The sequence below is a fragment of the Somniosus microcephalus genome, chromosome 12 (genome assembly GCF_052327205.1).
Source record: "Somniosus microcephalus isolate GS21.2 chromosome 12, FLI_Smic_1.0, whole genome shotgun sequence".
Taxonomy (NCBI): Eukaryota; Metazoa; Chordata; class Chondrichthyes; order Squaliformes; family Somniosidae; genus Somniosus; species Somniosus microcephalus.
Window position 1 is genome coordinate 81,809,663 of NC_140998.1, and position 13,351 is coordinate 81,823,013.

Here is a 13,351-nt window from a genome sequence, read left to right on the forward strand (position 1 = left end):
GTACATCCTGCTCTCCACAACTCCTCCAAAATATAGAGAGTGCAAGTATGCTTGTATGAGAGTCAAGATGGCGACCGAGACGGTCCGGCGCTAGCGCGCTCTCCCTGCTTCGGGCGGCCCGCTCTCGCCGCTCGCTCCCGCAACCGGAGCGAGGTGTTCGGCGAGTCGGGTGGAGGCAGCGCAGTGCATCGGGACGCAGCAGCAGCCACGTCAACCCACTAGAGCACGTCGGCTGGCTGCTCCTCAGTGGGGAAGTATTCAGACTGGGAGGAGGGGAGCCGAGCATGGCGGCCAGAGGCCGGACCGGAAGCGGGAGAAGCAGGCCCGGGCCGTCGGACCGTGGAGCCGGCGACGGTGAGGTGGAGGCCGCGGCGACCGGAGGATGTGTTCGGCGAGTCGGGCGGAGGCAGCGCAGCACCTCGAGCAGCAGCAGCAGTCCCGACGACTCACAGTCCGACTGGGAGGAGGGGAGCCGGGAATGGTGGCCAGAGGGTGAGTGGGAGAAGCAGGCCACCACACGTGGAGCCGAGCCGGCAACAGTGAGGAGGAGGCCGCGGTAACGAGGAGGACGGAGTGGCTGAGGGACATCGTGCTCCCACTGCCACTGGATGCCAAAGAATTGACTTTCTGAACACGGCGCTGTAAAAATAGCTGACGTGTCCCTACGGGGAGTAAGCATTCCATTGTACTAGTACATATGGCAAATTAAAAAAAATTGAATTGCTTTTTAATTAGAAATGCTGTTAAACAACCAAGGATAGAAGGAGGTACTCTGGGTCAGCAGGTTGTATGTTTAAGCTCCATATCAAGAGTTTGAAGCCATAATGTAGGCTGACACTCCAAAGCATTACTGAAGGGGCTCTGCTTTGTTGCTGCCTTCTACATATTCCAGTACTGTAGTTTGGGTGGACATTATTGATGCAGTGGCACTATTCAAAGAACAGGAAGCTCTCCCAGTGTTCTGGCCAACATTCTTCCCTCAACCAATGGCACCAAAAACACAGACTAACTGCTCATTCATCTCTGCTGTTTGTAAATGTTTTTGGTTCACATTTTTGTGCACACAACAACAGTCACTGCACTGCACGTCAAACGATTTCATTATGTGAAGTGTGTGAGGAATTCTGAAGTGATAGGGCCCTAAATAAACACAAGTGACACAAGAGCCAAATGGCATTATTGTCATCAGCACATAATGGTATCATGTCATGGGTAAACAACTTAATGAACTTTTCATTATGTAATTGAATCCTCATTGTATAAATTGCACGTGTTTATAATCACTGAATTAAAACTTTGCAAGCAATTTTATGATGCTTTCAAAGAGTTTGATACCATTGCAGCAGTTGGATTAGAGGAAGAATTGAGTCAGTTTAACAGAGCAGAATGATATTATTGGAGATAGTCATCAACTCTGGATGCTTCAGCTTCCCCCACCCACAATTCAGTATCTTTGATATGGCTTTCAGCAGCAGAATTGGTGATGAGCAAAAGGATGAAACTGATCCGGCTCCCCTACAATAGCAGTCAAATGGGCATGGACTAGTTCTTCCCATCAGGAATTCTGCTACGTTTGCAATCTTTACATTTGCAAACTAATTGAGACCTAATTGTAAAAACATTGTTGTGCATTCCATCTCAGGAAAGCTCCCCTCCTCCTCTTGAGCTGCCACAGGGCCCTGTACATTTTCTGTACCTGAATTTAAAGAGAGGGACAAGTGTTAGGTTTTAGTGCCAAGGGTAAGCAGAGAGAAATAAACAGCTGCTGAAAGAAGCTGTAGTTTCTCATGCAGAGTGCGTCGGGTGATATAGAATTGAGATAGGGAAAAGAGGGTAAGGTGTTAAGAATCCTGTGGGACATCTCCGGCCTGTCCACTTGACTCGCCCACTGCCCGTTATCTCCAGAACCAGCTCCTCCAGTGGTGACAGGACATGTCATACTCTGGTCACCGCCTGCTCTCTCATGTTGTGTGCCACCTTCTTCGGCAAGAAAGAAGAGGGTGTCAGTGGTAACTTGGTGTGCTGTTTTGTGAATGTGCCTGTTAGGATCGAATAGTATAGATGCTGTGTGCATGCTATGAGGTATGGGGAAGTGAGGGTTCCAATAGTCCTAAGAATAGGAGTTGCAGTGTGTGTAAGAGCAAAAGGAGGCGGAGTGAAGTGTGTTGCAGTGATTGTAGGAGAGTGAAGGGAAGCGGGGGAGGGGAGGGTTGTGAGCAGTGAGCTTGACAACCCTGGTGAAGTCATTAAACTTCTTTTGGCATTGTAGCCATGCCCTGGGAGCTAAGCACCTGACATTGACCTCAGGAGCTGCCTCTTCCCACTGTCAACACGTGTTGCCTGGAGGGCTTTCTGCCCCCAGAGGGGGAAAAGGGTCTCCCTCCTCCTGTTGACTGCGTGCACAAGGGACTCTAATGCTGTATCTGAGAATCGGGGAGGGGGGCAATCTGCAGGTCTTCCAAGCCATTTCACCCAGTTTGAAGCCTTTCCTGCTACCTGCAGCTACAGTGCACCACCCCTTTAAGAGGTGCAGGCTGCCTAAGTGGCACCAGTGACGCCCGATTTCCGCACCCCCAAACAGGCGTGCATCCCATAAATAGTGCAGATAGTGTTTGCTTCATACCTGTCTCATGATAACAAGCTGCCATCACAAATTTCCCATGATCCCTATGACTACGTGAATGGGCACGTGTAATGTACACCCCACCTCCTGTGTACATTCTGCCCCGGGTTAAATCGAATTTCTAGGCCCATCTCTCTAGTGCAACTGGCTTCAGAAAGTTCTGTTGCCCTAAAGGCCCATTTTGTCAGGTTTATGTAAATCTTTGCTCACCCAAGATTTTAGGGCATGGCATAAAACTGCAGCCCTTTGGGAAAAATATGTAAACATTTTGATTTCTTATGCCAGATGGACACACATTTGCAGAAACATAGCTAGAGCAAAAGCAAATGGTCATTTCAGAACCATATCCAAGCATCAATCACTAGCCTCAGAAGAGGAGAGAAAAAGTAGAAAAATTAAAGGGAAGGAATTAAAAAAAACACTATTTTAAGATAAGGTTAGATAAGTGTATAAATCACTGTCTAAATCAATATACAAAAATCTCTTCCATCTTTAGAAATGGTTCACTAGAATGGAGGAAAATATTGGACACTCATCATGTCATTACTAGAGTGAGAGCTGGCTACTTTTTGATGGATCATTGTGTACTAAGCATGACAAAGTAACAGCTGCTGGTGTAACAGAGATATGATTATTTCATCTGGGCAGAACTTTCCCCTTATATGGGGTTAATGCTCGGTGGAAACACAATGCAAATTACATTTTTGACTCTTAACATGGTCAAATTGGAAGCGTGAGCTTTTTTATTTTAAAATGTAGACCGCCTACTTCCACCTCCGTAACATCGCCCATCTCTGCCCCGTCTCAGTTTATCTGCTGCTGAAACCCTCATCCATGCCTTTGTTACCTCTAGGCTCGACTATTCCAATACTCTGGCCAGCCTCCCACCTTGCACCCTCCGTAAACTTGAGCTCATTCAAAACTCTGCTGCCCGTATCCTAACTCGCACCAAGTCCCGTTCACCCATCACCTCTGACCTACATTGGCTCCAGTCTAACGCCTCAATTTTAAAATTTGCAACCTTGTTTTCAGATCTGTCCATAGCCTCACCCCTCCCCATTTCTATAACCTCTTCCAGCCCTACAACCCTCCGAGATCTCTGCACTCTTTCAATTCTGACCTCTTGCGCATCCCCAATTTTCATCACTCCACCATTGGCAGCCGTACCTTCAGCTTTCCTAATATCTCCTTATGTGGCTTGCTGTCAAATTCTGTTTGATAACACTCCTGTGAAGTGCCTTGGGATGTTTTACTACGTTGAAGGTGCTATATAAATGCAATTTGTTATTATTTGAATTACAATTACCTGTACTTGACAGAATATATTAGAATGTAGAGATGGCTGTGTTAACTCTTGAGAGGGGAACTTGGCAAATTTGCAAAATCTGAAAATATAGTGGATTAATAGCCTCTACAATGGGAATAACTATTAGATGAACGAAGTAGTCTTTCTGTTTTAATTGTCTCTTTCTTGATATGGGGACCCAGAAATAATTCCAAATGGTGCTATTTTTTGTGAAAGAGTTCCTGCTTACAGTGTAGTCAGTATATAAGCTTCAGTATCCTTTGTTTTCCATGTCCACCACACCTCCAGGGGGGGAGGGGTGGTGGAGTCAGGTAAGGTCTTGACTTCCCACATATGGAGTACGTAAGCAGCCATGACCTTACTAGTTGGCTTTGTAATGATTAATGTTTAGAAGGATTTTGTCATCTGTAAAACTGTAAATTAGAAACAAATAATATCACTATCTTAATCCTCCAGTGAGCAGCACGGTGGCATTGTGGTTAGCACTCTTGCCTCACAGCGCCAGGGACCCGGGTTCAAATCCGGCCTCGGGTGACTGTCTGTGTGGAGTTTGCACATTCTCCCTGTGTTTGCGTGGGTTTCCTCCGGGTGCTCCGGTTTCCTCCCACAGTCCAAAGATGTGCAGGTTAGGTTGATTGGCCATGATTTAAAAAAAAATTGGCCCTTAGTGTTAGGGGGGATTAAATACGTGGGGTTACGGGCATAGGGCTTGTGTGGGATGGCTGTCGGTGTAGGGACCGGGTGCTAGGGTTTGGATGATCAGCCATGATCTCGTTGAATGGCGGAGCAGGCTCGAAGGGCCGAATGGCCTACTCCTGTTTCTATGTGAGTGTAATTTTAATTTATTCTCAAACAAGACCATTGATAATTTTCACAATAAATATTTATAGATTTACTAGTGTAGGAAATTACTTGAACAAAATCTCCATGACATGAGCCTGCACAATGCATAGTATGCACAGCCACATCGACACCATGGCTACAAGTGCAGTGCAGAGGCTGCGTGGCTCACCTCCCGACTCCTCAAAGCCTCTCCTTCATTTACAAGGCTCAAGTCAGGAGTGTCATGGAATACTTACCAGTACCACTGCCCTGGATGGGTGCAGCTGCAACAACATTCAAGGAGCTTAACACCATCCAGGACAGAGCAGTCCGCTTAATCGGCGCCCTCGCCACTAAGTTCAATATACACCCCATCCACCAGCAACACAATGTGGCAGTAGTATTTATGATCTGCAGGATGCACTGCAGCAACTTCCTTTCCTGCGACATCTACCATTGAAAAGGAATACCATCACCTCCAAGTTCCCCTCCAAGTCACACACCATTCTGAATTGGACATATATTGGCATTCCCTTTGTCGTTGCTGGGTCAATATCCTGGAATACCTTACGCAATGCCATTGTGGGTGCACCATCACCATTTGAACTGCAGTGATTCAAGGAGGAGGACCACCACAATCTTCTCATGGCTACTAGGATGGGCAATAAATGCAGACTTGCCGGCAATGCCCACATCCCAGGACATTTCTTTTTAAATTAACGGTCATAAAGTGAATTAACCATTCATATGGCAGATTTTACAATTATGCGATGCTATCCAAGTATTTCATGTATTTTTACATATTGAAAGTTTCTGACAAAATATATGACGGGAGAGTGCGCGTTCCTTTAGTTAGTCCCCTCCTCATTCTTTCCCCCACTTTTTGGTTTTTCATGCTGTGTGCGCAATTTTCTAACCAGATTGCAGGTAGGTGACGTGCTCCTAATCTTCTGGTAATGTTGCTTTAAGGATGCATGAGGGTGCCATGTGACATATACATAATACAATAACTGCAGAAACATGAGCTTTTGCATCTTTATTGTACTTTAAGTAATGGCCCAACATTTGTGATCAGATGCCTCCGACCTGTAAAATATCTACGCATTTACCAGGTGACCCGGGAGATACAGAGGCTTGCGATCCTGGGCCTCTCCGGGTACCCACGGGCAGAGGCCCACGTATCCCTGGGGCGCATGCCATTCGCAAGCAGCCCTGGGATCACGTGGGCCAGCCCAACCAATAAAAGGGAATCCCCATTCATGCTTACAGGAGTTCTGTACGTATAGAACTCCCATAAGTATGAATGGGGATCACTTAAAAATACACAAACACATGAAATCAATAAATAATTACATATTTAAAATTAATTAAAATGCCATTTTATTAAATATTTTAAACAAAAATTTAATTTAAAAAAATTATGTTTTAATGGGGCTAAAAATAAAAACAGGGTTTTTAATGTATAAATGAGTGATAAAATTTTATATTTCTATTTTTTTAAACTCTTACGCTGGTAAAATCAGGCCTTACGCCTGCTTTTACCAGGCGTAAGAATTTCATGGGCATTCAGCGGGTGGAAGTTGGTCAAATAGCGCAACTCTCCACCCGCAGAGGCCCATCTCCTGGGGATGCGGAGGATCTGTCAAGAGGATTCTTGACAGATCGCAAGTTCCAGGTTTTAGCGCTTGCGCTTCGCATGCCTAAACCCAGAACTTGTGCATGCGCACCTCATATGCACATGCAACTCTTTCTTATCCAGCACCTATGGGACCAGGATGGTGCCGGCTGATGAAAAATACTGGATAACAGAGAGGTATACCTACCAAGGCAATTTTTAACACAAACAAAAATAAAAAATCAAGAAATGTGCTGTATAATTGGGTATTCACCTACAGAATGTTCTGTTTACTGGTTATTGAGGTGTTGTTTGTTTTGTATTGAGATATATCTATTTTGCCTGTTATTAAAGTATATCTACGGTATCCAGAGCCACATAAGGTAAAGGTCCTGACGAAAGGTCACAGACCTGAAACGTTAACTCTTGTTTCTCTCTACACAGATGCTGCCTGACTGGCTGAGTATTTCCCGCATTTTTTGTTTTTTTTTAATAAGGTAAAGGTATTTTGCAAGGTACCTTTACAAGATGACATATCTTCTCAGAAACAAATACAGAAAATGCAGGGAACACACAACAGGTCAGTCAACGTCTGTGGAGGGAACACAAATTAACTTTTCAGGTGTAATACTTCAACAGAACTTGGAAAAAATTACACATGAACAGCATTTAAAGAGAAAAGAAACTAAGCGATGGGGAGAAAAAAACATTCACATAGGAGGTGGGGCAGTCTGCACCCTTGATGTGGGCAGTAATTGATTTAATTATGCTTCTTCCTATTATTTCCTTCCTATTAAGCCAGCAAAGAATAACTAAAAGATTAATTAAGAAAGGGAAGATAGATTATGAAAGTAAACTAGCAAAAAATATAAAAACAGATAGCAAGAGTTTCTACAGCTATATAAAAAGAAAAAGGGTGGCTAAAGTGAACGTTGGTCCCTTAGAGGATGAGACCGGGAAACTAGTGGTGGGAAACATGGAGATGGCAAAGACGCTGAACAAATATTTTGTATCAGTCTTTACAGTAGAGGACACTAAAAATATCCCAACACTGGGCAAACAGGGGGCAATGGGGGGCTGGAGGAGCTAAACACGATTAAAATCACTAAGGAGGTGGTACTCGGTAAAATAATGGGACTTAAGGCGGATAAATCCCCCGGACCTGATGGCCTACATCCTAGGGTCTTGAGAAGTAGCGGTAGGGATTGTGGATGCATTGGTGATTATTTTCCAAAACTCCCTGGACTCAGGAAAGGTCCCGGCAGATTGGAAAACTGCTAATGTAACACCCTTACTTAAGAAGGGAAGTAGACAAAAAGCTGGAAACGATAGACCAGTTAGCCTAACATCTGTGGTTGGTAAAATGTTGGAGTCCATTATTAAGGAAACAATAACGGAGCATTTGGATAAACATAATTTAATAGGACAGAGTCAGCATGGTTTTATGAAGGGGAAGTCATGTTTGACAAATTTGCTCGAATTCTTTGACGACGTAACATACAGGGTGGATAAAGGGGAACCAGTGGATGTAGTGCATTTGAACTTCCAAAAGGCATTTGACAAGGTGCCACATAAAAGATTACTGATCAAGATAAAAAATCACAGGATTGGGGGTAATATACTGGCATGGGTGGAAGATTGGCTATCTAACAGAAAACAAAGTGTTGGGATAAATGGTTCGTTCTCGGGCTGGCAATCAGTAACTAGTGGTGTTCCGCAGGGGTCAGTGCTGGGACCCCAGCTCTTTACAATCTATATTAACGATTTGGAGGAAGGGACCGAGTGCAACATATCCAAGTTTGCCGACGATACAAAGATGGGAGGGAAAGCAGTGAGTGAGGAGGACATTAAAAGGACATAGACAGGCTAAGTGAGTGGGCAGAGATTTGGCAGATGGAATATAATATTGGAAAGTGTGAGGTTATGCACTTTGGCAGAAAAAATCAAAGAGCAAGTTATTATCTAAATGGAGAGAAACTGCAAAGTGCTACAGTACAAAGGGATCTGGGGGTCCTGGTGCATGAAACACAAAAAGTTAGTCAGCAGGTGATCAGGAAGGCCAATGGAATCTTGGCTTTTATTGCAAGGGGGATGGAGTATAAAAACAGGGAAGTCTTGCTACAGTTATACAGGGTATTGGCGAGGCCACACCTGGAATACTGCGTGCAGTTTTGGTTTCCATATTTAAGAAAAGATATACTTGCTCTCGAGGCGGTTCAGAGAAGGTTCACTCAGTTGATTCCGGAGATGAGGGGGTTGACGTATGAGGAAAGGTTGAGTAGGTTGGGCCTCTACTCATTGGAGTTCAGAAGAATGAGAGGCGATCTTATCGAAATATATAAGATTGTGAGGGGGATTGATCGGGTGGATGCGGTGAGGATGTTTCCACTGATGGGTGAGACTAGAACTAGGGGGCATAATCTTAAAATAAGGGGCTGCCCTTTCAAAACTGAGATGAGGAGAAACTTCTTTACTCAGAGGGTGGTAAATCTATGGAATTTGCTACCCCAGAGAGCTGTGGAAGCTGCGACATTAAATAGATTTAAAACGGAGATAGACAGTTTCCTAGCAGATAAGGGAATTAGGGGGAGGGGGCAGGGAAGTGGACGTGAGTCTAGGTTCGGATCAGCCATGATCCTATTGAATGGCGGAGCAGACCCGAGGGGCCGTATGGCCTACTCCTGCTCCTACTTCTTATGTTCTTATTATGTTAATATCACCAGCCATTTAACCATGTTCTGTTTTCTTTTAAAGCAGTTTTCAGGTCGGTCCACTTTCTCTCGTGTGTGTGTGTGTGTATATAGGTTTTCCCCCTCCTCTTCCCGTCCTTCTATTCATCTGTAATTTCCTCTTCACAGATGCTGACTGACTTGATGAATGTTCCCAGCATTTTCTGTTTTTGATTTAGTCCAATATCTTTGGATGTCTGCTCAGTGGAGAGAGAGAAAACTTGTCATCTCTCTCCAGGCACCTCAGTAGCAGTTGTAGTGGTCACCAGTCTCAGTCTCCTCTTCCTTCTCTGAGAGACCCCTTCTCCCCCTCCCCTCCCTCCTCTGAGGCAGCTGCACAGACAGCAATGCTGAGAATGAGGTTTCAGATGAGTGTACTCTTTTGGTGGCAACAATAAACAAATAAACTGTAACTTAACAAAAATACTTTAAATGAAACTTAACAAATTCAATTAAAATTTGGTTGCAGAAAACTTGTCATATGTCGGTACCATTTTAAAATAATGCAGCCAGCTCCTCGCTCGCTCGAACTTATTGGCACATCTCTCGGCCATCGTAATGTCCTTAGTTTCACGACAAGCGGGTGGAGAGGAGGGCGCTGGGCTGGGCGAGGCAGCAGGCTTGAAAGCTGCTGTCCTGCCGAGTGGACGGTTAACTTTGGCCGGCAACACTGCGCAGGTGCAGCCCTCCCGCATTCCAACTTTGCGGCAGCAAGATTGGCGTCTCACGGCCGTGGCCGTGGCCTCGACCGTCTCGGCGCGCAGCACCCTGGGATACTGGCAGCCCCGATCGTCTCGGCGCGCAGCACCCTGGGATACTGGCAGTCTGGTGGACCCGAGTCCAGGAGGAGTGGTAGTGGTGGCGGGGGGATCGGCGGCGGTAACAGTAGCAGCATCAGCAGCAGCGCTGTGTGTGTGAGTGACCCAAGAAAGCGCCCTCCGGGTGCGAAGCCTAGGAACGGCCCAGCGAGTCCCGGTCCCTCCTGTGAATCCTAAACCCGATTCCGAGGGACCGGTACGGCACAGAGATCGATATCCCGAATCCAGGTGAGTTTTATTTTTGCGCCACGTCCCGGGTGTGTGCAGCCCGGGGGCGGGGTGCGGCGGGCCTGTGATTTTTTTTCTTTTTGCGGCTGAGACGGTCTTTTTTTAATCGGATGCCTATGGATGTAGGAAGCACACAAACCCAGAGAGCTAGGCCGCAGCCTGGGGCTCTGCTGACAGCAGTATCCCGCATGCCGGGACTTCTACTGTATGCGACGGTGATGGTGGGTGGGTTTGGGCAGCAGGAATGTTTTCCCTCCCTTCCTGGCTGGTGAGACCCGGGCCAGGAATAGTGCCACTGGCTGAGGCACTGCGGGAAAAGCTGAGCCCCCAACATCGACCCAAACACCGTGAGGTCAATAACAAAATCTTGTGTAGTGAATTCGGGACAAACATTTACTGTTTGAATAGAATGAATCATAAACGACCTTCCTATTTTGAACGTTTTGATTATTGTTATTTGTGTCGTTTATTACATTTTTATTCAATTTTCTCTCTTCGACCTATTTAGTTACCAATTTGAGTACCGTTCAAGATCCAATTCTACAATGAAAAATAGCTCAATTGCTGGTAGTGCTGTTGCAGGCTTTCTTGTTGCTATTTTGATAACATTGCACCTCATTTTTTGTTGAACTGTATGTTCTCGACTTGAGTTTTGGTGAAGGAAACTGTAAGATCCTTCGTTATCAACCTTCATTTGACAACATGTCCACTTTATCCCATTTGTTGAGAAAGCAATTGTTCATGTGTTACCGGAACTAAATGTGCCTGGTCTTCATGTAGTGGTGTTGAAAATTGCAGAAATCTGTACAAACGTTATGCAATTTTAGAATGGTGCAGTTGTTAATATGTTTCATAACAGTATTCTGTCACTCTTCCTTGGTTTTTGTTTCCTCCCCTCTTTTCCTGATGGCAGTGTCTTGTGTTGTGTGTTCTGATATCTTGCCCAAGTAGCCACTTCTTTTGTGTGTTTGTGTTCTTGCCTCTAGTTAGAAGTTTGCAAGTTCAATTCTCGTACCAGGGCATGAACGTGTAGCCTAGGCTGACATTCAAGTGCAGCACTGAGGCAGACCTTTGTAGTTGGAGGGGGCCATCCTTCAGATGAGTTTAACAAAGGATGTTAGAAGATCCCATGGCACCATTCAAAAAACAAAGTTTGCAGAGTGTCCTGGCCAACATTCCTTAACTAACACCACCAATGAAACAACTAACTGGTCATTCATTCATCTTACTAGTTTTTTGTTGGATTTTGCTGGTGAAGCATGGCAGCTGCCTTTCCCTACATAAGTCACTGTACTCCAAAAGTATTTCATTGTATGAAGGTCTTTGAAATATATCGTGATAAATTGTCACAAGTGCAAATATTTATTTGTATGAAACTCGACAGTGAGTGACGATAAGTTATTCTATCATGGAGGGGCATCACAGCCAAGTCCAATTCCATCCTCATCTGATGTCCAAACACACATTTTCTAGCTGGGGCCCTTGGATAGTGGTAAGGAGTAGGAACTCTTGACCATTGCCCTTTCTAGCTCAGGAGCATAGAGGCCAATTTTGTGTGAGATCGCAGTTTTGATAAACTGGTAGTTTCATTCAGGACCTGAGATGCATGATGTAGGGAATGAAAACGTTCACGCTGGTGTGCAGTTAAGGTGCTGCTTTGATGTTGGGCTTAATACTGCATTTGTATTAGTGCTGCTGCCAGAAGCAGCAACAACAATTTCAACGGTTGTAATATAAATGGTGAGGTACTAATCCCTTTAGTGGCATCGAGACACACCTCAAAAGGTCATTTATTTTCCATTTCACGAAGGCACAATGCCACTGACGGCAAACGTCAAGCAGTGTTGGACAGCATGGCTATCAGGAAGGTGCCTGTTGGTTGCTATTCTGCTGTGGCAGCAGTTTTTGTATTGGCTGGCCTGTATATTTTATCCAAGTGCAGAGAAGGCAAGGAGGCAGAAACTTAACCATGAAAGTGACTTTTGAACATCTGCAAGCTCATTCTTTTGCACATGTTGCCAGTGATCTGAAATACAGCCCATGATATAACCAATCTAAGACACTGCGGAGCAGGACCTTCACGCTACCGTAGGCTATGACTCTTGTCAGTAGGAATATTTAGTGTATTGATACCAGTACACTATAGGAAAATTACACTTAACTCAATATGGTTCAGTGTTATGCCGTTGAGGTTGAAAAACATTAATACTGTATAACAATTCATCACTTCAGATTGCTTTCATTGCTACCATCACAAGTAAGTGACAGACCTGTAAACACCAATGCCTGACCTGTGTGTAGGGTGTCCAACCTGCCACTTCTGAATCCTGGCTTTCGACAGCCCTTTTAAGCCCGGCAACTTCATCCTTTTTGTTCTTATTTCTCTGCTAGCTTGTTCTATTTGAATTTTGTGGCTTGGAGGGTTTGGAAAGGGCTGTTTTTAATGGTGTTGCTTCATTGGTGGATAAACCCAAAATCAGGATACCAAGATCTGTTAGTATTGGCAATTTGAGATGTATGCGAATTAATGGGAATCTGGATTTAAACTTTATATGTGACATCTGGTGCTCCATGGTACATAGCTATGCACCCATGAAATCAAAAGCTTGGTTAAACCTGTCCTAGTGTTACATGGCTCAAAATGCTTTCTCCAGTCAGAGCCTAAGTTTGGAAGGACAGAACCTATGATCGTACTATTGGGTGTTTTTCAGTTCAAATGATTCAAGTATGAAAATTTCACATTCGCCATTACAATTTAATGATATTCTAGTGACAACACTGCATGAATACACAGAATTGTTTTAAAAATAAAATGTTGATTCCAATCATGATGACATTTTTTTAAATTGATGTCACATGCCCTGTTTTCCCCTCTTCTGGTTCCTCTGAGGGAGCAAACAAACGTTTTTAACACTTGAACTTATGAACAAGTATGGAATAGAATGTGGTGGGGAGTTGTATTTGCAGTAGAAGTGAATTAAAAATATTTCCATTTAGGGGTTTATATGATCATAATAGGCTCAAGCTTTGTTAAAGTGCTTGACAACATTTGGATCACTTGATGGAATTACTGTATTGTTACAGTAAACTTGTGTATTCTACATGTTATTTTAGTGAGTTTATTTTGCGAGCCTGGGTGTAGGGTTGTTGGTAATATTTCATTTTGCAGAATTTGGTTGTGTGTTGGTGTGTAGTCAATACGTAGTGTGT

General features: G+C 44.5%; 1 protein-coding gene across 3 annotated transcripts in view; it reads left to right on the top strand.

Annotated features, from left to right (window-relative positions):
• The first annotated feature begins 9,747 nt into the window (after window positions 1–9,747).
• LOC147109357 (F-box only protein 34-like) overlaps window positions 9,748–13,351 on the top strand; it is a 64,823-nt gene continuing 61,219 nt past the window's right edge. For all 3 annotated transcript variants that reach the window (XM_086003234.1, XM_086003233.1, XM_086003235.1), the window contains exon 1: window positions 9,748–10,141. The gene's annotated coding sequence lies outside the window, so the exon portion shown is untranslated. The remainder of the gene's footprint in view (window positions 10,142–13,351) is intronic.